The sequence below is a fragment of the Balaenoptera acutorostrata genome, chromosome X (assembly GCF_949987535.1).
Source record: "Balaenoptera acutorostrata chromosome X, mBalAcu1.1, whole genome shotgun sequence".
Lineage (NCBI taxonomy): Eukaryota > Metazoa > Chordata > Mammalia > Artiodactyla > Balaenopteridae > Balaenoptera > Balaenoptera acutorostrata.
This window is the reverse complement of record NC_080085.1, coordinates 2,224,892-2,250,806: the sequence shown is the minus strand read 5'-3', so window position 1 is coordinate 2,250,806 and position 25,915 is coordinate 2,224,892. Positions and strand designations below refer to the sequence as shown.

Below are 25,915 nucleotides of genomic sequence, written 5' to 3'. Positions count from 1 at the left end.
CTTGTGGAAACTTGGCCTCGTTCCCCAGTTTCTCTGGGCTTCTGAGCCCAGAGCACCAGAGCCTTTGTCTCCCGGATGCAGGGAAGGGTGTTTTCTCTTCTAGAAGTGGGTCCCCTCGGTGTCCTGTTCTGCAGCCACCTCTGCAGAGCTCCCTGACCTTCGGACCAACTCCGTTATTTATCCTAGTCGATTTCATAGCTTCTTGTAGCTGAATTACTCAGGCGAGGCAGACTGCCTTCAGGGTGGGGATGTGAATTACCCCACCAGGACCAAAGGGTCCCTCCTTTATCTACGGGGTAGCTGGCTGTGCGGGGTAACTGCCTTATCCATCCTTCTGCACGTGCAATTTGCTCCTCTCCCCCTTCTTTTTTTATCTTCAACTTGGTCTCTCCGGGTCCTCACCCACTTGGAGTTCCACGTGCTCTACCTCTGTTTTATTTCATCTCCGAATGCATGTTTTTAGGGGGCCTGGGTCGACGACTTTTCAGAGGTGTTAGAATTCAATTGTAAAGTGATAAACCTTGGTCGCAGACTCAGATCTGAGATGCCCCATGGATTTGAACGCAGGAAAGATGAGGGCAGGATGACTGCATGCCTTTCCTTGGAGTCCAGTGTTTAACCTGGTGTTCATTTCAGAGGCTCTTTCTTAATGTGATTTCAAACACTGTATATATAGACCACATCTTCTTTATCCATTCCTCTGTCGATGGACATTTAGGTTGCTTCCATGTCCTGGCTCTTGTAAATAGTGCTGCTATGAATATTGGGATGCATGTATCTTTTCAAATTAGACTTTTCTCCGGATATATGCCCAGGAGTGGGATTACTGGATCATATAGCAAAGGAGTTGCTGTCTTGAAGCCAGGAGAAAGGGACGAAGTCTACAAGCTTGGGTCGTTTTAACCTTGGGTTTCCTAACTCTTTGGTGAATATAATCTCACTGTAGAAGCACCATAGAACTTAGGTTTGCTGCAAAAGAGCATCGGCAAGGTTGATACATTCATCCCGGTTGTACATGCAGAGAACACCAAGACTGTTTCTCTTCAACCTTCTAGAACTGAGATGACCTTTTTAAAACCCCAAACAAGTTGACTGACAGCAAAATCAAACCATGTGAAGTACCACTTAAGGAACAGAACACATCCGCCACGGCGTAGGCTGAGTCCTGGTTCAGGTTGCTAAGGCAACAGTTTTTTAATTCACAGGTGAATAAACCCCACAGCTATCTTCCTATATAGATCTGAGGTTTCTAGAAACTAAAGTCTGCTTAAAAACACACATGGAGAAAGTAAACAATTCGTTATCTATTAACAAAATCGCACATCGTAAGTTCTGATCGGCTGTAATTATCTGGATGTTTTAAACAAAACCCTCTTCTTTCTTTCAAAACAACCCAACATCGTAAAAGCCAAGCATGCTCTATCCTTAGATGATCTCAGAGTGTCCCTCGTTTCCCACTTGACTGGCACTGTTCGAAGTGAATTACTCATACATAAAATGCTGGGTTTGGGATTTATCTTTCCAAGATGTTTTTTTTTTTTCCTTGCCTACCTAAACGTGTTTGCCTTTTCTTGTTGAAATGTTGCATAGTCTATAATTTGTTAAAAGGAAATATTTAAGAATAAGTTGTAAATCTGACAGCGTGTGAGCTGGTCCAAGGTTCTCCATGACATAGAAAGCAGCCTAGCTCCCCTTAGCCGGTCACTCAGAGTTTCCTCCAAATGGATACCAACTCATGGTCCAAGCATCCCATAGTCAGTTTCCAAGGGTCAGAGCAAGGGTTGTCCAGCTCTGTGTGAAAATTTCCAGAATCACTTATTTCCAAGGCAGCCCATCTGATGTGATGATACAGATGGTGAGACATTCTACTCTTGGGTTGGACTACGGTTGGGTTTGTTGTAAAAGTTTACCTTTTGTAGACTTTGTTATAAATTCAGCTCCGTCCTAAGGAGCAGCCCAGACCAAGGGGGACTTCCCTGGCCCTAGAATGTCCTTCCTGTCTCTTTCTGGAGTTGTCTGGGTCACACTCTTTAGGGCACAGCTTGGGTTTTCTGGATGGCGATGGTCACTCTTTACGTGGCTCACTCTGGGCTCTCAACATCCCGTGTCAGGGCCACACGACGGAACAAAGCCCTCCCCTAGATTCTGAGCAACTCAGAGCGTAAGGTGACAAAGCATCCTTCCTTTCGTGACTCTATCTTTCTAGCAACATTGCCTCTGGTTATATTCGCTTGATAGCCTCCTGGTTAGGAATTGATTAGATGAGCCATATGGGCTTTAAGGATGGTTAGACCCTCTTGGGTTGGTTGGATCTAACCTTTTCTGTGTTTCTTCAGTTCGGGGGGTAGGGATTTTCAACTGTTAGTTGTCCAAATATTCTTTCTCCTTGTCTTCCATTCTTTCTCTTCTTTCTGTCTGGGGCAATCATTGGAGTTTTGCTGGACTTTTATATAAATCTTCTGGATGTCTTTTGAAAGGCTTCTTGGAGGAGCATCTTCTCAGTTGTATTATTGGTTCAACAATTCTCTAAGTAATGAACACTGTATAGTTACCTCACATGTTGAATTATTTATCATAATTTTTAATTTATTTTTATTTATTAATTATTATTTATTTTTGACCACTGTGTGGCTTGTGGGCTCTTAGTTCCCTCACCAGGGATTGAACCTGGGCCACGACAGTGAAAGCACTGCATCGTAGCCACTGGTCTGCCAGGGAATTCCTTTATTTATCACAAGTTTTAAAATCTTCCACAAGCTGGGACCATGGCAAAGGACGGTAGAAGTTATAATGTCCAGTTTCCAAATTACGGTTTTCTTTCCCTTTCTTCCTCTTTTTTGCTTGTTAATCTCTCATGAACCACATGTTAGGAGAGGGGTCTCTGTCACCACCTGGACTTAGCTGCCCTGAAGAAATTCATGGGGGACTCACACACTACAGGGACATTGTGACATTTGTATTGACTGCTGTTGTGTTTGCGGGAGGATTCCCGACAGTAATCGTGGAGACATCCTGTACAGAATGACCTTCCCAAATTGGGTTCGGATCTCCTTGCCTACCGTCCACTTGGAAGAGGGAGCCCTGATTTCTGGAGAATTCAGAGTCCTCCTTCCCGACACCTCTGCCGCACCAAGCTGCCCCAGCGGCAATCCATGTGTCTCTTCCAGGACTTGACGCTTTATTTTTAAATCTCACGACAAATACTGGTGACAGATATTATCTCCGTTTTATAGAGGAAGAGGGAACATTTTGAAAAAGCTTAATTAATGTACTCCAGAACCAGTGGCAGAGCTGCAGTTTACATCTTAATCTCCACGCTTAGTTGTGTACTGTGGTCTCCTCCATGCACCAGCGTCTCTCCGTGCACTCATGCACACACCACACACATTTACACACACACACACACACACACACACACACTCACATAACCACTGGCTCCCTCTGTTTCTTTGCTCTGGGCACAGTAATGAGCTATTCCCAGTGTGCAACGTAGGAATAGTTAAGTGGGAAACTTAACTTCCCACTTAAGTTTCAGTCTCTCCCAAAGGTGTTTATTTATTTAAAAAAATTTTTTTGCCTGCATTGCTCAGCTTGCGGGATCTCGGTTCCCTGACCACGGATGGAACCCGGACCTCGGCAGTGAAAGCCCGGAATCCTAACCTCTGGGCCACCAGGGAACTCCCCTCCCAAGGGCTTTTAAAAAGAATAGGAAGTAAAGAGAGTGAGACAAAGCTGAAGGGAGATCTCCCCGTAGCATCCTAGGGTGTGAGGCGATCCCCCACGGAAGGGTCAGCCTGGGGAGAATGGAAGCACCCGCCAGGTGGGGCTTCGGCCACCTCTACACAGCAGCCCAGTTTGTGACGGGAAAGGGGATGGATCCAAGGAGAGATGGAGTGAGTTTGCGTATGCGTGACTTGTTTTGTTTTGCTGTTGTTTTTTAAGATGTAATTTTATTTATTTATTTTTGGCTGTGTTGGGTCCTTGTTGCTGCGCGCGGGCTTTCTCTAGATGCGGCGAGCGGGGGCTACTCTTCGTTGCAGAGCACGGGCTCTAGGCACGCGGGCTTCAGTAGTTGTGGCGCGTGGTCTCAGTAGTTGTGGCATGTGGGCTCAGTAGTTGTGGCGCATGGGCTCCGTAGTTGTGGCTTGCGGGCTCTAGAGCGCAGGCTCAGTAGTTGTGGCGCACGAGCTTAGTTGCTCCACGGCATTTGGGATCTTCCTGATTCAGGGCTCTAACCCGTGTCCCCTGCACTGGCAGGCGGATTCTTAACCACTGCGCCACCAGGGAAGTCCCGTGACTTGTTTTTGATGCTGCTTCACCCACGACTGCCAACCGGACACCCAGGCATCGGTAGAAATCAATGAAATAGATTGAAATGGGTGAATCATCACCCGTAGACAGCATGCAGAGTAGATGCTGGAGACCCCAGAGCTCCCTGAAGCTGCGCCCCAAGGCTTTCCAGATGCTCTCACATCCTGTTTTCACACACCACAAAGGAGCCCGTGTAATTTCTGCCCAGTAGAGACAGTGCCGCTCAGATCAGCTGCAAGAGAGCGGCAGCCTGCCACTCCGGCTTCTGCAGGAGTTGGCTGGGAGGACAGTTAAATGGCCCCAATGTGCTAATGAACATACAAAATGAAATTAATGCAATCATCTCTTCTGCTTGGCCGCTGCTCCCCAGATGTGGCATTTTCTCATTCACGTAGTTGTTAGCCATGATCCAGTGGAGATTTGTTTATTTTTTTAATGTTTAAAAATTTTTCATTGAAGTATAGTTGTTTTACAATGTTGTATTCGTTTCAGGTGTACAGTAAAATAATTCAGTTATACACCTATATGTTATATATCTTCTTTTTTTACATTCTCTTCTTTTTTACATTGTGTCTTTTTAGATCTTCTGCCCATTTTTGGATTGGGTTGTTTGTTTTTTTGCTATTGAGCTGCATGAGCTCTTTGTATATTTTGGAGATTAATCCCTTATCAGTTGCTTCGTTTGCAAATAATTGACATATACACACTACTACATATAAAATAGATAACTGACAAGAGCCTACTGTATATAGCACAGGGAACTCTACTCAATACTCTGTAATGACCTATATGGGAACAGAATCGAAAAAAAGAGTGGATATATGTGTATGTATAACTGATTCACTTTGCTGTACACCTGAAACTAACACAACATTGTAAATCAACTGTACTCCGATAAAAATTAATTTTAAAAGTCCATTTAAACTATATTCTGAAGCACAGGAAACCCCACCACCATCAAAAAAAAATGGTACTGGCAAGGTTTGAGCTCTTACCCGTATGGGAATATGGAGGAGAGGAAATTATCCAGAATAATGATTGATGAAGCGCAGTGGGAGAGGTATGGAGAGGAGAAGAGGATGGTGTTCTGGATATCAGAGGGAAAAGGTTTCTGGGGAGAAGCAGGAAAGAGCAGCTCCAAGAAGATGGGTTCTTGAAAAGGGGTTCTTGGCTTGGAAAGGAGATCGTGCCGTATTTCCCGGGGCAACATCACAGCAGTGGTGGGTTGGGCTGAGCAGTCAGCGGAACGGGAGAGAAATGAGGGTGGTCCATGTTCGAGAACATTCGGTGGGGACAGGAAGGGGAAAGATGGGACAGTAGCTTCAGGGAAGGAGGAGGGAGGTCTCGGGAACATCTGAGGATGTCTGCCATTTCTTTTTTCCTTTTAAAAATGCCCAGCCCCATCCGACATCTGGCATTTATGTCACGTTGGTGGAAACAAAGGAGAGGAAAGGGCGGAAGAGAATGTCAGGGAAATGCCTCACGCAGAGAGGAGTGGGTGGACGCTGTTTTGGGAGGGGCAGGTGTCTGTGGTCAAGACGTGAGTCATGAAGGGGGCAGATGGGGAGACTGGAAAGAGGGAGGAGGATGGAGTTTGGGAGGGACGACTGGACACTCACGCTGGAGATGCCGTTTCTCACGAAGATAAGCCGCCAGCACTGCATCTAAGATGGACAGAGTGCGCCTTGAGTGACGCTGATGCCATCAAGATGACAACATCCCTGAAAGCCGTCCCCATTCTCATTAGCCATTTCTTCACGTCCCTTGATAGAATGACAGGACATTCTCATTAATGGTTTTTTAACCCTCTTCCATGCCATTTCCCTTGGTGTGAAATCCAGTGCTGAGTAAGCTGTACGGCTTCTTCTCTTTTTCTTTCTTTCTTTTTTTTTTTTTTAAACTTCACAGAACTCCCAAAGTCCCATCATTCTACAGGAATCAGATTGATGTCATCTAAACCTCAGCATATGCTTTTCGTTAATGATGGAAAGTTTCTTTCTCATCACCAAAGGAGTTTATGAGAGACCTAAGGGTGTAAGTGAAACACTTCATTACTAAAAAAAAAAAAAAAAATTACCTGTGTCTTTGGGAAAATTATCTGGAGATATGAAAACATATAGGAAAGTTAATAAAAAGGGATTCTACACTGTTTCTATCAAATGTTCCGTCCTCTGTAATATAATGTCTTTTGTCAAGTTACGAGAGCAAAGCATATGACACTTAATCACAGCATCTTGAATTCATATGGAGAGGCTGCATATGTGTCCATTATTTTTGAAATATGCTAAATGGACAGATTCTGGAAGTTCCAGATGTGAAAATTAAAAAAAAAAAAAATACAGTTCATCCCCTGGAGTTTTGTCAGAATCCCTTAGGATTTGTTCATGTTTCTTACTTTAGTAAGAGTGTTTACTAACACTACTACGGGAGTGGTACTGCTTTGGGAGAAGCTGGTTATCTTGAAGGCATCTCCGCCCCCATGTTTCAGTGGCCGTGAAAGATTCTCTCTTCTTTCTGGGAGAGTTGGTATTTGTTTGCCTTTTCTGACAAACTAACATTTTGGACCCATGAGCTTGTTCCAAGGTCCCTTCCCTCTTGAGCCCGGTCTGCTCCTGACCTCGGGGCTCTCCTCCCTCGAGTGTTCTGAGGACATGGGCTGGCCAGAACATCACCAGTTTATACATCGTAAAGGCTCATCTTGCCTTCCAGGAGGGAGCAGAGCGGAACAGAAATGGAAGAGGATGGATCTGCCAGGGCTCAGGGTAATGCAGGGGAATCGTGCACTATAAAAGATAACTTCATTTTCTCTTGGAGAGACACCGTGCATGGGGGAAATGTTGGCTGGGGGTCTGGCCCCAGTTTGTCCCTCTCACCTCTTGGGACCTCTCTGGGATATCTATAAACTCTGAAAGGGAAAACTCTCCCAAGGTTCATTTTCATTCTAACAAACACTGCTTGTTTCCCTTCCAGCAAAGAAATGGCATTCAGCGGGTGGTCACGATCCGTCCACATTCCCACTCTTCCAGAGGGCAGTGGCACTGGTGATCATTAAAAACAACATCACCCTTCAAAACTGTGACAACTTCTTCCTCTAATAGCCTGAATCAGTGTCCCCAGAGATATCAGGTCTCCGTCTCTACAACTGGGGAACGTGACCTGATTTGGAGAAGAAATCTTTGCAGACTGTCACCTTCAGAACTCAGCCTTGCCTGAAAATCCATCCAGTCAAGGTTAGATTTTTTTTTTTTGCTTTTATTTATTTATTATTTAATTTTTTTATTGAGGTATAGTTGATTTACAATATTATATTTGTTTCGGGTGTACAGCGCAGTCATTCACTATTTTAAAGGTTTGTGGTTATTATAGAATATTGGCTGCATTCCCCATTTTCTACAGTATATCCTCGTGGCTTATCTGTTTTATACATAGTAGTTTGTACCTCTTAATCCCCTACCCCTCTGTTGCCCCTCCTCCCTTTCCCTCTCCCCACCGGGAACCACTAGTTTGTTCTCCGTTATCTGTGAGTCTGCTACTGTTTTGTTATAGTCATTCATTTGTTTTATTTTCTTTTTAGATTCCACATATAAGTGATAACATGGACTATTTGTCTTTCTGTGTCTGACTTATTTCACCTAGTATGATCATTTCTAGGTCCATCCATGTTGCTGCAAATGGCATTATTTCACTGTTTTTCATGACTGAGTAGTATTCCATTGTATACATGTACCACATCTTCTTTATCCGTTCCTCTGTTGATGGACACTTAGCTTGCTTCCACATCTTGGCTACTGTAAATAGTGCTGCTGTGAACATGGGGGTGCATGGATCTTTTTGAATTAGTGTTTTCATTTTCTTCAGATACATAGCAGGTTTGAAAAGGGGGGATGAAGGTCCACAGCAGAACATGAAGAGGGAAATCCTTTCCTAACACGTGCTGGGGGTAGAGCCATGAGGTTGCCTAAACCTTGTCCCTGGGATTCCGGAATCCCGATCGTCCAGGCAACGCTTGCCCATCCAGACTCCCGCCCTGCCCGGACTCTGCCTCGGAACCGGGAAGCTCTAAAAAGACTGAGAGATCGAGGCAGGTCACCAGCAGAAACTGGAAACAAATGCTCAATCTTTAGATTTAGGTCACTGCTTCTCCCCGTGCCGGAAAGCACACCGTTCCTCATCCATCTGGCAGTATCTGTTGAGCAGAACCGGCACCTAACCACAGCCTCTGCCAAAGCTGTCAGCGATGGGTGAGGTCAGCCTTGAAAATAATTTTCCAAACACGTTGGATCTCCAGATCCTTTCAGTGTGGAAAGCTAGAATTCATTTATTAACAGCGTAAGTACATTTCGCTTGAGGAGCAAATGAGAAGAACGTGGTCATCTGCTCCAGGCAAGCGGGACACAAAAGGAGGTGGAATGAAGTCCCCTCTCTCAGAGGGGCTGCGGGTTCCTTGCAAAGGTGTTGTTACTATTTATGGGGAAGGCCATCAGTTCTTCTGAAGTGAGTGTGCTAGCAAACTGAGAATTTTAAAAGAATAAGGTTTTTAAAATTTGATATACAACACTTAAATGTAGAAATTGAAATTTTTCTTTAATTAATTTATTTACGTACTTTTGGCTGTGTTGGGTCTTTGTTGCTGCACGCGGGCTTTCTCTAGTTGCGGCGAGCAGGGGCTACTCTTCGTTGTGGTGTGCGGGCTTCTCACTGCATTGGCGTCTTTTGTTGCAGAGCACGGGCTCTAGGTGCGCGGGCTTCAGTAGTTGTGGCACACGGGCTCAGTAGTTGTGGGTCGCGGGCTCTAGAGCGCAGGCTCAGTAGTTGTGGTGCACGGGCTTAGTTGCTGCATGGCATGTGGGATCTTCCCAGACCAGGGCTCGAACCCGTGTCCCCTGCATTGGCAGGTGGATTCTTAACCACTGCGCCACCGGGGAAGCCCAGAAGTTGCAATTTTTAACTCCCTTGAAATGGCTATCCTTTAATTGCTGGGTTACTCTACATGAGAAACTCAACTGCATGGGTGTGGGTATAAGCATAAATTCATATAATATGTAATACATATTATTCTAGCTATCTATCATCTACCAGTGTTTCATATCTATGAATCATCTATCTACTCTCATCTATCAAATCTATCAATCTTTTCTCTATCCATATCTATGTATCTATTATCTATCCATCCACCAATCATTTATCTGTTCTATCATCTATCTACCATCTATCGAATCTATAAATCTTTCATCTATTCATATCTATCTATCCACCTATCACCTGTCATTTATCTGATGTGCCTATCTATCCATCCATCCTTCTATTTGTCTGTCTCTGTCTCCATCCATCCTTCTATCTATCTATCCATACATCCGTGTATCTGTCTATGTATCTATCTATCCATCCATCCTTCTATTTGTCTGTCTCTCTCTCCATCCATCCTTCTATCTATCTATCCATCCATCCGTGTATCTGTCTATGTATCTATCTATCCATCCATCCTTCTATTTGTCTGTCTCTCTCTCCATCCATCCTTCTATCTATCCATCCATCCATGTATCTATCTATGTATCTATCTATCCATCCATCCTTCTATTTGTCTGTCTCTCTCTCCATCCATCCTTCTATCTATCTATCCATCCATCCATGTATCTATCTATGTATCTATCTATCCATCCATCCTTCTATTTGTCTGTCTCTGTCTCCATCCATCCTTCTATCTATCTATCCATCCATCCGTGTATCTGTCTATGTATCTATCTATCCATCCATCCTTCTATTTGTCTGTCTCTCTCTCCATCCATCCTTCTATCTATCTATCCATACATCCATGTATCTATCTATGTATCTATCTGTCCATCCATCCTTCTATATGTCTGTCTGTCTGGCTGTCTACCTATCTATCCATCCATCCTTCTATATGTCTATCTATCTATCTACCTACCTATCTCTATCCATCCTTCTATATGTCTGTCTATCTTTCTATCTATCAATATCTATCTATCATCTACCCAGTAAATCATTCACACATAATACCCTCAATGATTCTGCCATTATTCTCATTCTTCAGATGAAAAACCACCTGATGGAGTCACCAGTTACCTGAGGAAGGGGACACAGCCATAGGAGATAGAGCTGGGACGTGGCCTCACCTACCCCTTTCATTAAAGGTGTGTGATTCACAATCACACTTACATTTGACCTGCTCCAGGGTCATGGTTACCCGTATTCATTTGTATACACAACGATATTCAATTTTGTTCTCGTTCTGTAGAATATCTTGCAGTAATTCAGTCAGCATTATAAATACCCGCTGGGTATTTAATTTTATTCCAACTTACTATTACCGGAGTCCCTGGAATACATCTTTTAACCCAGTTTTTTGAGTTAGTGAAAGAGTTCTCTCTGATAGGGGACAGAAGGTGAATTTCACTTGTGTGAGCTTCTCAATCACAAGGATTCCGAGGGAGTGGGAATTTACAATACAGTCGGCTTCTAGAGAAGCCCATGGGAGCCCATATAAGTGCCCTGCTACCTTTGACCAGCGCTTATGGTCATGGCTAAATCTGGTTCTTTGTTTTACTGTTGATGTAGTAATCAGTTACTATCTGATTACTATTGAACTATTTGACCTATTCCGGAGGTAGTTTAAAAACATCTCACTTAATGTTCTCACTCCCGCCAGGAGATAGGACTCAAAGAGATCAGTTTGACCGTGGGAAGCAGCCCAGGGACCAGAGCCCTGTTTGCATGGCAGGTAGAGGTAAGTCAGAAAGCGCCATACAGCGGTTCTCATTGCTTCAAATTATCTTTGCATGAAATACCTCTTGATACGTCACAAAGAGAGTGCATTGCTCAAATCCAGATGTTTTATGGGAGAGTGATGGAAATATTTGTATGGCTGAATTCTAAGTCTGAATTTGAAGCATTTCCTTCGCTAAAATGTTTGAAGACTTTTTAAAACTTAACTTTCTTATTTTATTGAACTGTCGTTAATGTACAATATTATATAAGTTACAGGTTGGACAATGTAGTCATTCACAATTTTTCAAGGTTATACTCAATTTATAGTTAGTATAGAATAGTGGGTTTATTCTCTGTGCCGTACAATATATCCCTGTAGCTTATTTTATACATCATCGTTTGTACCTCTTAATCCCCTCCCCCTATCCTGCCCCTCCCCCGCTTCCCTCTCCCCACTGGGAACCACTAGTTTATTCTCTATATCTGAGAGTCTGCTTCTGTTTTTGTTTTATTCACTAATACTAGTTGTATTTTTTAGATTCCACATATAAGTGATATCATACCATATTTGTCTCTGTCTGTCTTATTTCACTTAGCATAATGTGGAGAGGACTTTCATTTATAGAGAAGATATTAGCTATACTGAGGGACACTCACCACTGATTCTGCTATGAGCCCCCATGACAGACGTATAACCATACTGTTTCCGTGGTCAGTTATTAGGGTTTATGCATCTGCCCTTACCCGGCCACAGAAAATGTGGCTTTTTCCATGCCTTTGCCAGACGATACAACGTTAAAATGCCATTCATTTGGGTCAACGAACCACTTGAAAGATGCGATATTTGGGGAGGATGGCTTGAAGGACCATGGCTCATAGATAGCATAGGTGTTATTTTCAACTCACCCTGGACCACCCAAAAGCTGAGTTCTTAGACCACTGCTGTTGTAGTTCTCCACAGAATTGCTACCTCTGCACAGCACTTTGTTAATACGCACTGGATGTTAAAATGAAAATATTTATAGCAGAGTGCATTTCCAAAGTATGTCACTGTGTTCCCTGTGGGGGAATTATTGAAAACATTTTGGGGATTAATGACTCAGAGATATGACTGGAACAACTTTTCTTCCCAGGGAGAATTGTTGGGAAATGGTTATTCACAAAACAGAAGAGGTATCACTTTTTCCTTTGGCTGCCAAGAAGCTCAGAACTCAATGATTTTTAAAAAACCTTGTCCTTGTGGTTGACAGGGACATAAAGACATTTCAGGTGAAGGGGTTGAGGGAAGAGTACATTTTTAAATATTCTGCCTTCTGAGGGACAGGGATAAATTGGGAGATTGGGATGGACACATACACACTACTATATACAAAGTAGACAACTAATAAGGACCTACTGTATAGCACAGGGAACTCTACTCAGTACTCTGTAATGACCTATATGGGAAAAGACGCTGAAAAAGAATAGATACATGTGTATGTATAAGTGATTCACTTGGCGGTACACCTGAAACTAACAGAACATTGTAAATCAACTACACGCCAACAGACACTTTAAAAATAAATAAATAAATACTCTGCCTTCTAAAATCTTTGTGATGGTCAGATGAAATTTATATTTGTTTGGAGAATTGCAAACATACAAAAGCAGGGAGAAGAGTATATTGTATCCCTCATATACCCATCCCACTGAGTGATTACCCACCCCCTGGGTAATCTTGTTGAATCTATAGTCACACCCACTCCCCTCCTTGGACCTCCAGACTCTTCTTGAGGCTAATCACAGGCGTCAGATAATTGCATTCAGTTATTTAATGATATCTTATTTTGTCCTGCGTATTCTTAAGCAATAGACACAGTACATGTAAGGCATGTGGTGGGGAGGCAGGCAGACACATGCATATTTGCACAAACTCATGTGTTTTTTCCATGAGTCACTCAACTTCTGCAGCCGTGCTTGGGTTTGCACTCATTCTCAGCCTTGGAAACCGGTCCAAGACCATCCCTTGCTGGTGAGAGGGTGTCCAGTTGCCAGGTCTGTATGGTGTTGATGGCTCTTACCCGAAATTGTTCCCTTCCTTGGACCCCAATGGCATTTTCCAGAGTGGAAAGATGCAATATAAAAATAAAAGTATATCTCCTGTTGGAGTTGGAGGAAACCAATAATTCTTTTCTTCCCTCACCCTCTGGTATCTGGAATCACTACCAAGGGCTGCATTTACCAAGGAGACGATACTGTCATCCTCGGGATTCTGGGAGGAGAACCCATCCTATCCTAGCATGAGATGACACTACATATGTACCACCTGCTTAGATCAAGAGGTGACGTGAGTCCAATGCTTCTCAGTACTTCTCCCCTCGTCTGGGAGCCGAGAAGCCCAAAAGCCAGAGAGACGACACTTGCTCTCGATCTTTTTGTTTCTTCAAAACGCCATGACTGCTTCCATGATCCCGCCTGCCTGCATCCTTTCAGCTCACTTCTTGGAGATGTTTCCACATAAATCACCACCTAACGCACTATGAAATCACCCACGACGCCGTCCTCTGGAATGCGCTTCGGGGTAACAGCTGCCGTTGGGTTTCTGCTCTTGCAAAACTGGTATTTATGGTAATCCATTTAGCAATTATGATTATCTCAGTTTGTGGGAGCTTGGCAAGGAGATGACATGGCCTGGCTGCTTTGCAGAAGGAAAAGTAATGGACTGAGTTTTCCAGAAGGAGATGACTCAGCGCCTTGAAAGCTGTGCAGAGCAGGGCCGTGCGGTGCTCGTTAGAGGGGAAATGGGATCTCTTTAGGGACACACCCGTTACTGGCGACAGCTGAGGCTGTCAAGGGTGGCGTGGGCCTTACAGACAAGGTGTCCCCAAAGGTGGAAAACGCTCAGAAAAGCATCGGGAGATGATGCCTGTGGAATCTTCTATAGGAGACTTGTGCAGAATAAGGGGTCATCCCAACATCACAGAGACTGAGCAGCTAATGGTTTCTTAAGGATTTTGCTTGACTTCTCCTCAAAGACGTGGAGCACGGCTTGGCACCCGTGGCCTGTACAGAGCCAGAGAGGAAATACTGGGGGCTTTTTCGGCCCTACACGTCGTCTCAACTACTCAGCTCGGCCTTGCAACGGGTACAGAGATACACGCGGTGCCTAAACAGATGCTTTTGGTTGTGTTCCAATAAAGCTTTATTGATTTGAATTTCACATAATTTTCAAGTCTCATAGAATATTGACTTTTTTCATTTCTTTTGACTTTTTTCCCCAACCATTTAAAAAATACATAATTATTCTTAGCTTGTATACAGAAACAGGCAGCTGGCACGATTTGATGGGTTATTTGATGGGTTATTAATCTGTGGGTTATTGTTTGCCGTCTCCAAGTATAGATGACCTGTATTAGCATTCCGCAGGGAAACAGAACCCGCCGGATATCTATCTATATCTATATATCTGTATCTATATCTATATCACCTATCTATCATCTATGTATCTAGTCCATATGTCTGTCTATCATCTATCCATCTCAGTCTATCTAATATTATCTATCTAATCCAATCCTCTATCAATCATCTATTGACCTATCTATCTATCATCTGTCTACTTACCATATGTACCCTATCTAGCTAGCTAGCTATCCATCTATCTATCTATCTATTTAGCTATCAACCTCTATCTCTATTATCTATCAATATCTATTCATCTATGTATGTCTATATCTATCATCTATCTACTTATCATATCTATTATCTATGTATCTATCTACAGAGAGAGAGAGAGAATTGTTTATGAGTAACTGTCTCCCATGATAATGGAGACCCAGAAGTCCCACCATCTGCCATCTGCAAACTGGAAACCCCTTCCTACTTGCTCACCTGGAGAAGAGAGAACTGAAAGTGACTGGTCCGTGTCCCAGGATACTTCGCAGCTGGGATTGTCCCCTGAGCCAGATTCCTCCAGGTGCGTCCACTGTCATTGCAGGAGTCCCAGAGATAAGCTTGAAAGGCTCACCATGAAGTACACATCTCCTGGCTAGCACCATGTGGCGGGGTCCTCTGGAGATGCTGGAGCGGGGTCCTCTCTCCAGCCTTGGTGTCATGGAGACTGCAGAGCGGGGTGACAGTGTGCTGCTTCCACACAAAGATCCGAGGGGGTCTGGGTGCTTCTCTGAACTCCATGGACCCTGGTGCTATCCTTCCTGTCTGTGAGCCATCCAGCCTGGTCCTCCCGTATCCCAGACATTGTTCTAATAGCAGAACATTTGAAGCTCTAAATGCATTGTTCTAATAGCAGAACATTTGAAGCTCTAAATGCTTCTATGTGTGGAGGCTGATAGAATCCGCATTTTCCGGATGAGGAAGTTAAGATTTAGGGAGGTGAAGAGGTTTGAGAGGCTGGTGGCTAACGGTGGTGCTGTTAGTAAAATGAAACACAAGGCAATTCACCCATTCAGTCTGATTCCCCTGCTAATACAGCTACTGTGGTCCAGGGCCTTGAGGACAAGGAAGGCGGCAGATGGAGAAAACAGATGCTGATTCTGTCCTCGTAATGTCCAAACAAGGAATTGCTTTTATCTGTCTGCAACTGGACTTAATTAGAACGTTAGATTGGTGAGCTGAAATCACCTGCTGGAGTTGGGTCAGACCATCAGACATGCCTGCGTAAGTGGCTTTGTTTAAGTACAGCCTGTGGGGCTTCCCTGGTGGCGCAGTGGTTGAGAATCCGCCTGCCAATGCAGGGGACACGGGTTCGAGCCCTGGTCTGGGAAGATCCCACATGCCACAGAGCGGCTGGGCCAGTGAGCCACAATTACTGAGCCTGCGCGTCTGGAGCCTGTGCTCCGCAACAAGAGAGGCCGCGATAGTGAGAGGCCCGTGCACCGCGATGAAGAGCGGTCCCCGCACCGCGATGAAGAGTGGCCCCCACTTGCCGCAACTAGAGAAAGCCCTCGCACGAACCGAAGACCCAACACAGCCAAAAATAAATAAATAAGTAAATAAAGTAGCTATAAAAAAAAATTTAAAAAAAAAAAAAAAAAGTACAGCCTGTGATGGATAATTTTATCTGTCAACTTGTCCAGGCCACAGTGACCAGTCAAACAGTTTAGATGTTTCTGGGAAGATATTTTATACCTGGAATGAACATTTGCATCAGTAGCCTTTGAGTAAAGCAGATGACCTGCTGTAATGTGGGTGGGCCTTATCTAATCAGGTGAAGGACATAAGAGAAAAAAAGATTTGAGGTCCCCCAAAGAAGAAGGAATTCTGCCTGAGTTTCCAGCTTGCTGCCCTGATGACACTGGACGTAAGACTGCAACATCAACTCTTACTGAATTTCCAGGCTGCTGGCCTGCCCTAGGGATTTTGGACTTGCCAGCCCTAAAATCATGTGAGCCAATTCCTTAAAATAACTTCTCTCCCTCTCTCGATAGATAGATAGATAGATAGATAGATAGATAGATAGATAGAAGTGATGGATGTACCCAGTGGTACATTTGTAAAATTAAAATAGATGGATGAACCCATTGACATGTTATCACCCCAAGTCTGTAGTTTACATTAGGGTTTGCTCTTGATGGTGTACATTCTGTGGGTTTGGGCAAATGTATAATGACATGTATCCATCATTTTATCATCATACAGAGTAGTTTCACTGCCCTAAAAAATCTTCTGTGCTCTGTCTGTTCATTTTCCTTTTTCCCCTAGACCCTGGCAACCACTGATCTTTTTGCTGTCTCCATATTTTGTCTTTTTTTTATAATGTCATAGAGCTGGAATCACACAGTAGGTAGTCTTTTCAGATTAGCTTCTTTCGTTTAGTCATATGTATTTAAGTTTCCTTTCCCATGTACTTTTTCTTTTCTGTACTTATTTTTTTAATATTTATTTTTTTATTGGGGTATAGTTGCTTTACAATGTTGTGCTAGCTCCTGCTGCACAGCAAAGTGACCCTGCTGTATGCATGTATACACGTATCGCCTCCCTTTTGGATGTCCCTCCCATCCAGGTCACCACAGAGCACCCAGTAGAGTTCCCTGGGCTCTACAGCAGGTTCTCACTAGATATCTATTTCATACCCAGCGGCGTATATAGAGTTCAGAAAAAAAATTGTCTATGTGCCTATTTATAGTAATATCTGTAAGCCTTTCAGGATCCATCAGGGGGATTTCTCTTTGCCCAGCATCACCTCCCCCTCCGCTATCATCAACTGGCAATCACTTTTCTCTTCTAGTTCTACTCCTCAACAGTCATATGTTCCAGATGTGGCAACTGGGCAGACATGTGTGTGGACCACTGTCTCTATACATTTGTCACCCATAAACCCTCACTTCATTCCACAACCATTTCTTAATGTCTAGCCTCTTCACAAAATACATAGGAGTGAGGACTCACCCAATTTACCATTTTGGAAACGGTCTATAAATGTTAGAAAGTGTCCTGCCAATATCCATCCTGCCATGCTCAGCTCACAAAAACCCATCTCCGCTTCCAGGATCCTGCCCTAGACTCGCCCTGCTGGCATACATTGCTTCTCTGGGCCTCCACGGTACACAGGGTGACCCGCCCCCAACCCTCAGTGGAATGAAGTGATGTCCACGGGCAGTGAGCCAACCCAGTGAGGGATGAGGAAAACTGGAGCCATCTGGAGAGGAAATCTCCATGAGTCTCTCTCTCTCTTTTTTTTTTTTTTAAACACCTTTATTGAAGTATAATTGCTTTACAATGGTGTGTTAGTTTCTGCTTTATAACAAAGTGAATCAGTTATACGTATACATATGTTCCCATATCTCTTCCCTCTTGCATCTCCCTCCCTCCCACCCTCCCCATCCCACCCCTCTAGGTGGTCACAAAGCACCGAGCTGATCTCCCTGTGCTATGCGGCTGCTTCCCACTAGCTATCTATTTTACATTTGGTAGTGTATATATGTCCATGACACTCTCTCACCCTGTCACATCTCACCCCTCCCCCTCCCCATATCCTCAAGTCCATTCTCTAGTAGGTCTGTGTCTTTATTCCCGTCTTGCCACTAGGTTCTTCATGGCCTTTTTTTTTTTTCCTTAGATTCCATATATATGTGTTAGCATACTGTATTTGTTTTTCTCTTTCTGACTGACTTCACTCTGTATGACAGACTCTAACTCCATCCACCTCACTACAAATACCTCCATTTCATTTCTTTTTATGCCTGAGTAATATTCCATTGTATATATGTGCCTCATCTTCTTTATCCATTTGTCTGTCGATGGGCATTTAGGTTGCTTCCATGACCTGGCTATTGTAAATAGAGCTGCAGTGAACATTGGGGTACATGACTCTTTTTGAATTATGGTTTTCTCAGGGTATATGCCCAGTAGTGGGATTGCTGGGTCGTATGGTAGTTCTATTTGTAGTTTTTTAAGGAACCTCCATACTGTTCTCCATAGTGGCTGTATCAATTTACATTGCCACCAACAGTGCAAGAGTGTTCCCTTTTCTCCACACCCTCTCCAGCATTTATTGTTTCTAGATTTTTTGATGATGGCCATTCTGACCGGTGTGAGATGATACCTCATTGTAGTTTTGATTTGCATTTCTCTCATGATTAATGATGTTGAGCATTCTTTCATGTGTCTGTTGGCCATCTGTATATCTTCTTTGGAGAAATGTCTATTTAGGTCTTCTGCCCATTTTTGGATTGGGTTGTTTGTTTTTTTGTTATTGAGCTGCATGAGCTGCTTGTAAATCTTGGAGATTAATCCTTTGTCCGTTGCTTCATTTGCAAATATTTTCTCCCATTCTGATGGTTGTCTTTTGGTCTTGTTTATGGTTTCCTTTGCTGTGCAAAAGCTTTTAAGTTTCATTAGGTCCCATTTATTTATTTGTGTTTTTATTTCCATTTCTCTAGGGGCTGGGTCAAAAAGGATCTTGCTGTGATTTATGTCATAGAGTGTTCTGCCTATGTTTTCCTCTAAGAGTTTGATAGTGTCTGGCCTTACACTTAGGTCTTTAATCCATTTTGAGTTTATTTTTGTGTATGGTGTCAGGGAGTGTTCTAATTTCATACTTTTACATGTACCTGTCCAATTTTCCCAGCACCACTTATTGAAGAGGCTGTCTTTTCTCCACTGTATATGCTTGCCTCCTTTATCGAAGATAAGGTGACCATATGTGCGTGGGTTTATCTCTGGGCTTTCTATCCTGTTCCATTGATCTATATTTCTGTTTTTGTGCCAGTACCAAACTGTCTTGATTACTGTAGCTTTGTAATATAGTCTGAAGTCAGGGAGCCTGATTCCTCCAGCTCCATTTTTCGTTCTCAAGATTGCTTTGGCTATTCCTTTGCTGCTTTTAATATGTTTTCTTTATATTTATTTTTGACAGTTTCATTAATATGTGTCTTGGCGTGTTTCTCCTTGGATTTATCCTGTATGGGACTCTCTGTGCTTCCAGGACTTGATTAACTATTTCCTTTCCCATATTAGGGAAGTTTTCAACTATAATCTCTTCAAATATTTTCTCAGTCCCTTTCTTTTTCTCTTCTTCTTCTGGGACCCCTATAATTCGAATGTTGGTGCGTTTCATGTTGTCCCAGAGGTCTCTGGGACTGTCCTCAGTTCTTTTCATTCTTTTTTCTTTAACCTGCTCTGCAGTAGTTATTTCCATCATTTTATCTTCCAGGTCACTTATCCGTTCTTCTGCCTCAGTTATTCTGCTATTGATCCCATCTAGAGTATTTTTAATTTCATTTATTGTGTTTTTCATCATTGCTTGGTTCCTCTTTAGTTCTTCTACGTCCTTGTTAAATGTTTCTTGCATTTTGTCTATTCTATTTCCAAGATTTTGGATCATCCTTACTATCATTATTCTGAATTCTTTTTCAGGTAGACTACCTATTTCCTCTTCATTTGTTAGGTCTGGTGTGTTTTGACCCTGCTCCTTCATCTGCTGTGTGTTTTTCTGTCTTCTCATTTTGCTTATCTTACTGTGTTTGGGGTCTCCTTTTCACAGGCTGCAGGTTCGTAGTTCCCCTTGTTTTTGGTATCTGTCCCCAGTGGCTAAGGTTGGTTCTGTGGGTTGTGTAGGCTTCCTGGTGGAGGGAACTAGTGCCTGTGTTCTGGTGGATGAAGCTGGATCTTGTCTCTCTGGTGGGCAGGACCACATCCTATGGTGTGTTTTGGGGTGTCTGTGAACTTATGATTTTAGGCAGCCTCTCTGCTAATGGGTGGGGCTGTGTTCCTGTCTTGCTAGTTGTTTGGCATAGGGTGTCCAGCACTGTAGCTTGCTGGTCGTTGAGTGAAGCTGGGTCTTGATGTTGAGATGGAGATCTCTGAGAGATTTTCGCCGTTTGGTATTACGTGGAGCTGGGAGGTCTCTTGTGGACCAGTGTCCTGAAGTTGGCTCTCCCACCTCAGAGGCACAGCCCTGATGCCTGGCTGGAGCACCAAGAGCCTTTCATCCACACGGCTCAGAGTAAAAGGGAGAAAAAATAGAAAGAAAGAGGATAAAATATAGTGAAGTAAAATAAAGCTATTATAAAGTAAAGCTATACAGACAAAATCTCACCCAGAAGCATACACATATACACTCACAAAAAAAGGAAAAGGGGAAAAATTAATACATCCTGCTCCCAAAGTCCACCTCCTGAATTTGGGATGATTCGTTGTCTATTCAGGTATTCCACAGATGCAGGTACATCAAGTTGATGGTGGAGCTTTAATCCGCTGCTCCTGAGGCTGCTGGGAGAGATTTCCCCTTCTCTTCCCTGTTCGCACAGCTCCCGGGGTTCAGCTTTGGATTTGGACCCGCCTCTGCGTGTAGGTCGCCTGAGGGCGTCTGTTCCCGCCCAGACAGGATGGGGTTAAAGGAGCCGCTGCTTCGGGGGCTCTGGCTCACTCAGGCGGGGGGAGGGAGCGGTACGGAGGAGGCGGGGCGAGCCTGCGGCGGCCGAGGCGTCGTGACGTTGCACCAGCCCGAGGCGCGCAGTGCGTTCTCCCGGGGAAGTTGTCCCCGGATCCCGGGACCCTGGCAGTGGCGGGCTGCACAGGCTCCCGGGAGGGGCGGTGTGGAGAGTGACCTGGGCTCGCACACAGGCTTCTTGGTGGCGGCAGCAGCAGCCTTAGCGTCTCACGCCCGTCTCTGGGGTCCGCGCTGATCGCCGCGGCTCGCACCCGTCTCTGGAGCTCGTTTAGGCGGCGCTCTGAATCCCCTCTCCTCGCGCACCAGGAAACAAAGAGGTAAGAATAAGTCTCTTGCCTCTTCGGCAGCTGCAGACTTTTCCCCGGACTCCCTCCCGGCTAGCTGTGGTGCGCCAACCCCTTCAGGCTGTGTTCACGCCGCCAGCCCCAGTCCTCTCCCTGCGATCTGACCGCAGCCCGAGCCTCAGCTCCCAGCCCCGCCCGCCCCGGCGGCTGAGCAGACAAGCCTCTCGGGCTGCTGAGTGCTGCTCGGCGCCGAGCCTCTGTGCGGGAACCTCTCCGCTTTGCCCTCCGCATCCCTGTGGCTGCGCTCTCCTCCGTGTCCAAAGCTTCCCCCCTCCGCCACCCGCAGCCTCTGCCCACGAAGGGGCTCCTAGTGCGTGGAAACCTTTCCTCCTTCACGGCTCCCTCCCACTGGTGCAGGTGCCGTCCCTATTCTTTTGTCTCTGTTATTTCTTTTTTCTTTTGCCCTACCCAAGTACGTGGGGAGTGTCTTGCCTTTTTGGAGGTCGGATGTTTTCTGCCAGCATCCAGTGGGTGTTCTGTAGGAGCAGTTCCACGTGTAGATGTATTTCTGATGTATTTGTGGGGAGGAAGGTGATCTCCGCGTCTTACTCTTCCGCCATCTTCTCTCCCCTCTCTTTTTTTTTTTTTAATTTTTATGGGAGTAGAGTTGCTTTACCATACTGTGTTAGTTTCTGCTGTACAGCAAAGTGAATCAGCTCTACGTATACATATATCCCCTCTTTTTTGGATTCTCTTCCTATTTAAGTCACCACACAGCAGTGAGTAGAGTTTCCTGTGCTATACAGTAGGTTCTCATTAGTGATCTATTTTATACATAGTATCCATGGTGGATATATGGGAGATTGGGGTTGACATATATACTCCGTGATTCTCTCTAAATAGCCTGGGTTCGGAAGAAATGGAAGCTTGGCTAGCGGGTGGCAGGACCCCAGAGGCAGCATGGCCATGGGGTATGCAAACTGGACAGCCAACACCTGTAGCCATCTGATGACACCTACAATGGATACATCAAACATGGTGGGTGGTCCATGGCTTAGACGTCTCCTTCTACCACAAGCCCCCAAGTGTGTCTGATTGGAGCTGAATCATGACAAGCCAGAGTTGAACTTGCTGGGATAAGAGCCTGGAGCCAGACATCACTGTCTCTGTGAAGATTTCGGGGAGCACCAGGGACCACCCTCCTTGACCTATAGTTCTGGCATCATGGAACCCAACTTGTCTTCTGAGAACAAATGGGCTCCATGGGGAACAGGTGAGCCACTGAGAAATGCATGAAAGATTCTCACAGCCGTTGACAAAGAGGATAAATCCAGGACGAAAATGGTGGTCGACCTCTCTCTAAAAGAGAAAACCCGACCCGGGCACATTACCTTATTTGTGGTATTTCCTGCCTTGTGATCATTTAGAGCAGCTCAGGGATAGGACGGCTTTGTTCTAATCATTTGAGAACTTTGGCTTACACTCTCCACCCCCCGACCCCGTTCTAAAAAAAAAATCCTCCAAATCTCTTCTTACCCTCCAGGTTTCCCCTTCTCAGAATGGTCCCACTGTAGTTGACCCTTGAACCACGTGGAGGTTCAGGGCACCAGAAATTCGAGTATAACTTATAGTCAGCACTCTGTGTCCATGGTTCCTCCATATACCAGGGTTCAACTAACTTTGGATCGTGTGGTTCTGTCGTACGTATTTAGTGGAAAAAATGTGCTTAGAAGTGGACCCACACCGTTCAAACCTGTGTTGTTCAAGGGTCAACTGTATATATACATAATTATTCAAGTCAGAATCTGGAAGTTGGGGCTTCCCTGGTGGCGCAGTGGTTGAGAATCTGCCTGCCAATGCAGGGGACACGGGTTCGAGCCCTGGTCTGGGAGGATCCCACATGCCGCAGAGCGACTAGGCCCGTGAGCCACAACTACTGAGCCTGCGCGTCTGGAGCCTGTGCCCCGCAACGGGAGGGGCCGCGATAGTGAAAGGCCCGCGCACCGCGATGAAGAGCGGTCCCCGCACCGCGATGAAGAGTGGCCCCCGCTTGCCGCAACTAGAGAAAGCCCTCGCACGAACCGAAGACCCAGCACAGCCATAAATAAATAAATAAATAAATAAATAAATAAATAAATAAATAAATAAAATTAAAAAAAAAAAAATCTGGAAGTTGGTGCTTATTGATTCCTTTCTTTCTGTCCTGATCCGAGTAATGGTAAATCTTAGAGAATCTACCAACAAAGCAATACCCAGCCCAGCCACTTTTCCCCAAACCCACTGCGACACTTGGGTTTCTCCCTCCTGGGACTGAATCCGCCTCCTTCTGACTGGTCTCCCAGTGGCCTCTTTCCATCAATGTCCTGGTCATGCTGGGTCCAAGGTGTTAATGCACGTCAGACTTTTAGTCTGATGCTTGCACACAGTAGGTGCTACAGAATTGTTACCCGTGATTATTCTGAGAGTAATTACCCACCCTACCTCCCAGTTAATTCTTCCATTGTTAACCCAATTTCTTGTGCCCCTTGAATGGTTTTCCTCCAAATTGCTACTGACATAAAAGCAACCTGGCCTTTACAGTGATCAAACGTCATGTATTAAAGGCCCTTCTGGGCAGAAGGGTAGTTCCATGTCAGGTCCAGTCAAGTTTAACAGTGTGTGACTGAAAACTGTGATAAGGTGGGTGGTGGAATTTTTATAAGAGATGCTTGTGCCTTAGGCATCAGACGCACGCCATCATGGGAAAAGTCTCGGCAAGGGTTCATCTGAAGGGACCACGCCGCGGTGTGTTTGTTTTCATTAACAGTGTGCTTGGCGTTGGAAATCTGTAGCATATGGGTGCTCGCTTCAACCAATTATTCATTGCACGTCATTTTCTTATAGAAACAATATTAAGCGTCTCCCCATTCTATGTCAGGTACCACGTGGTGCTACACAACAGTGCAAAAATTGTGCAGCATATTTTGCTCTAACTTTAGAAACAAAATGAGGAATAGCTTGATAATCTTGAGCACAGATGAGCTGAATTTGAAGGAGTTGCAGGTAGAGGCATGGGTGGTGTCAATGTCATTGGGTAATGGGAGGACACCACCGTGCTTTGTTTGGGACAGATTCAGGAAGGAGAAGAAACACGGGATATCTGTGTGAAGCAACTCTAACGTGGTGTTCTCCAACTTTAACGTGCTCACGTGTGAGTCTGACATGGTAAGTCCGAGGCGAGACTTGAGAACATCCGTTCGTGGCTGGTACCCAGGAGATGCTGATGGTGGTCCACGTGTTGAGTGCGAAGGGTCTAGAGATGTATTCCTGTGGCCTAACATGGTAGCCAGTAGTCATCCCTGTCTAACTAAATGTAAATGATTTAAAATAAAAGACAACTTAAAACCTTACTTCCTTGGTCATGCTAGCTGTGTTTCAAGTGAGTGCTGGGTAGCCGCCATGTTGGATGGTGCAGCGTAGAACGTTATTCCAACATTGCAGAAACTTCTACAGGACTGTGCTCGTCTAGAGGCTAGCTGTCACCCAGGAACATCTAGTTACAATAAGGCTAATGGGTTTTTAATCTTTGGAATTTTTTTTGATGATAAGATTCTAAGGGGCATGAATGATACCCACATAAAATTCTGTATACCAGTGTAAAGCCCTTCATAATCAGGGCACAAATATACATCCCTCAGAACATGGGGCTCCCTAGATATTCTAAAAAGCCCTGATATGAAAGAGCTAAATCCTGAAAAATTTCCCAAATTGCCACATTTCTAAATATGTTTATTACACATACTCCTATACCCCCTATGTAGGGTAGCTGTAGAAGTCTACAGCTGTTTATATACACGTATCTGCATATTCTCGTATTTTCTTACAATTATTTTACCTTCTCTAGGTGAGCAAAAGACAAGAAGATTCGGGCTTCCCAGAAGCGGAATCACGCAGGTGAGTCACCAGCTGAAAAGTCAACCAATCGTGTTTGAAAATGAGAAACTCACATTGGCTACGCTGTCATTGGAGAGGCAGGAGGTTGATCCAGTTAGGAAGTCGGGGGCTGTGTTGGTGAGAGTAATGCGAACTGCTTTGACAAAGACACCGGAGAATTTCATAGACTTAACGCAATCACAGTTTATTTATTTTAAATGACTCATCCTTTGCAGGTGTTCCTACTTGAGGAGATTTCTTCCCGCGGGGAGTGACAGATCCAGGTTCCTGGCCAAACTGGTCCTCTGCCATCTTCGACACCTACCTCCCAAGGTACCCCGGTTTTCATTTGTTGGTTTGTTCCTGTTGGTGTTTTTTGTTGCCGTTGCTTCGGTGCCGCACAGCTGAAAGAGAGAAAACACGTGCACGCTTACCCATGGGAGGTTTCCATGGTGTACATCTTTCTACTTAACGTTCCTTTAGCCAGAACTCAACCACACAGACACATCAAATGCTGAGACCCGCTGGGAGGTGTTGCCAAGCTGAGAAGAGAGATAATTTGGTTTGGGATCAGTTAGTAGCCTCTGCCCATGGATAAAACCCTCTGTTGACGCATATGCAAGCAGTGACGAGACTCATCCCTTGCTGCCGGCACTGTACATTGGGACAGTTGCTTTGGAAATCCATTTGGCGCCGTGTTGAAAAGCTGAAGGTGACTCAGAAGTTCCCCTCATTGGTAGAAACTCTAGAGAATGTCTTGCATGTGTGTCCGTGTATAAGCATGTTCTCAGGA

The 25,915-nt window shown here is 44.6% G+C and overlaps 1 protein-coding gene across 1 annotated transcript in view; it reads left to right on the top strand.

Annotated features, from left to right (window-relative positions):
* The first annotated feature begins 21,114 nt into the window (after window positions 1-21,114).
* The window catches only part of MXRA5 (matrix remodeling associated 5), a 122,198-nt gene continuing 117,397 nt past the window's right edge, over window positions 21,115-25,915 (top strand). Inside the window, exons 1-3 of the mRNA XM_057538701.1 lie at window positions 21,115-21,243; window positions 25,094-25,143; window positions 25,359-25,455. The gene's annotated coding sequence lies outside the window, so the exon portion shown is untranslated. The remainder of the gene's footprint in view (window positions 21,244-25,093; window positions 25,144-25,358; window positions 25,456-25,915) is intronic.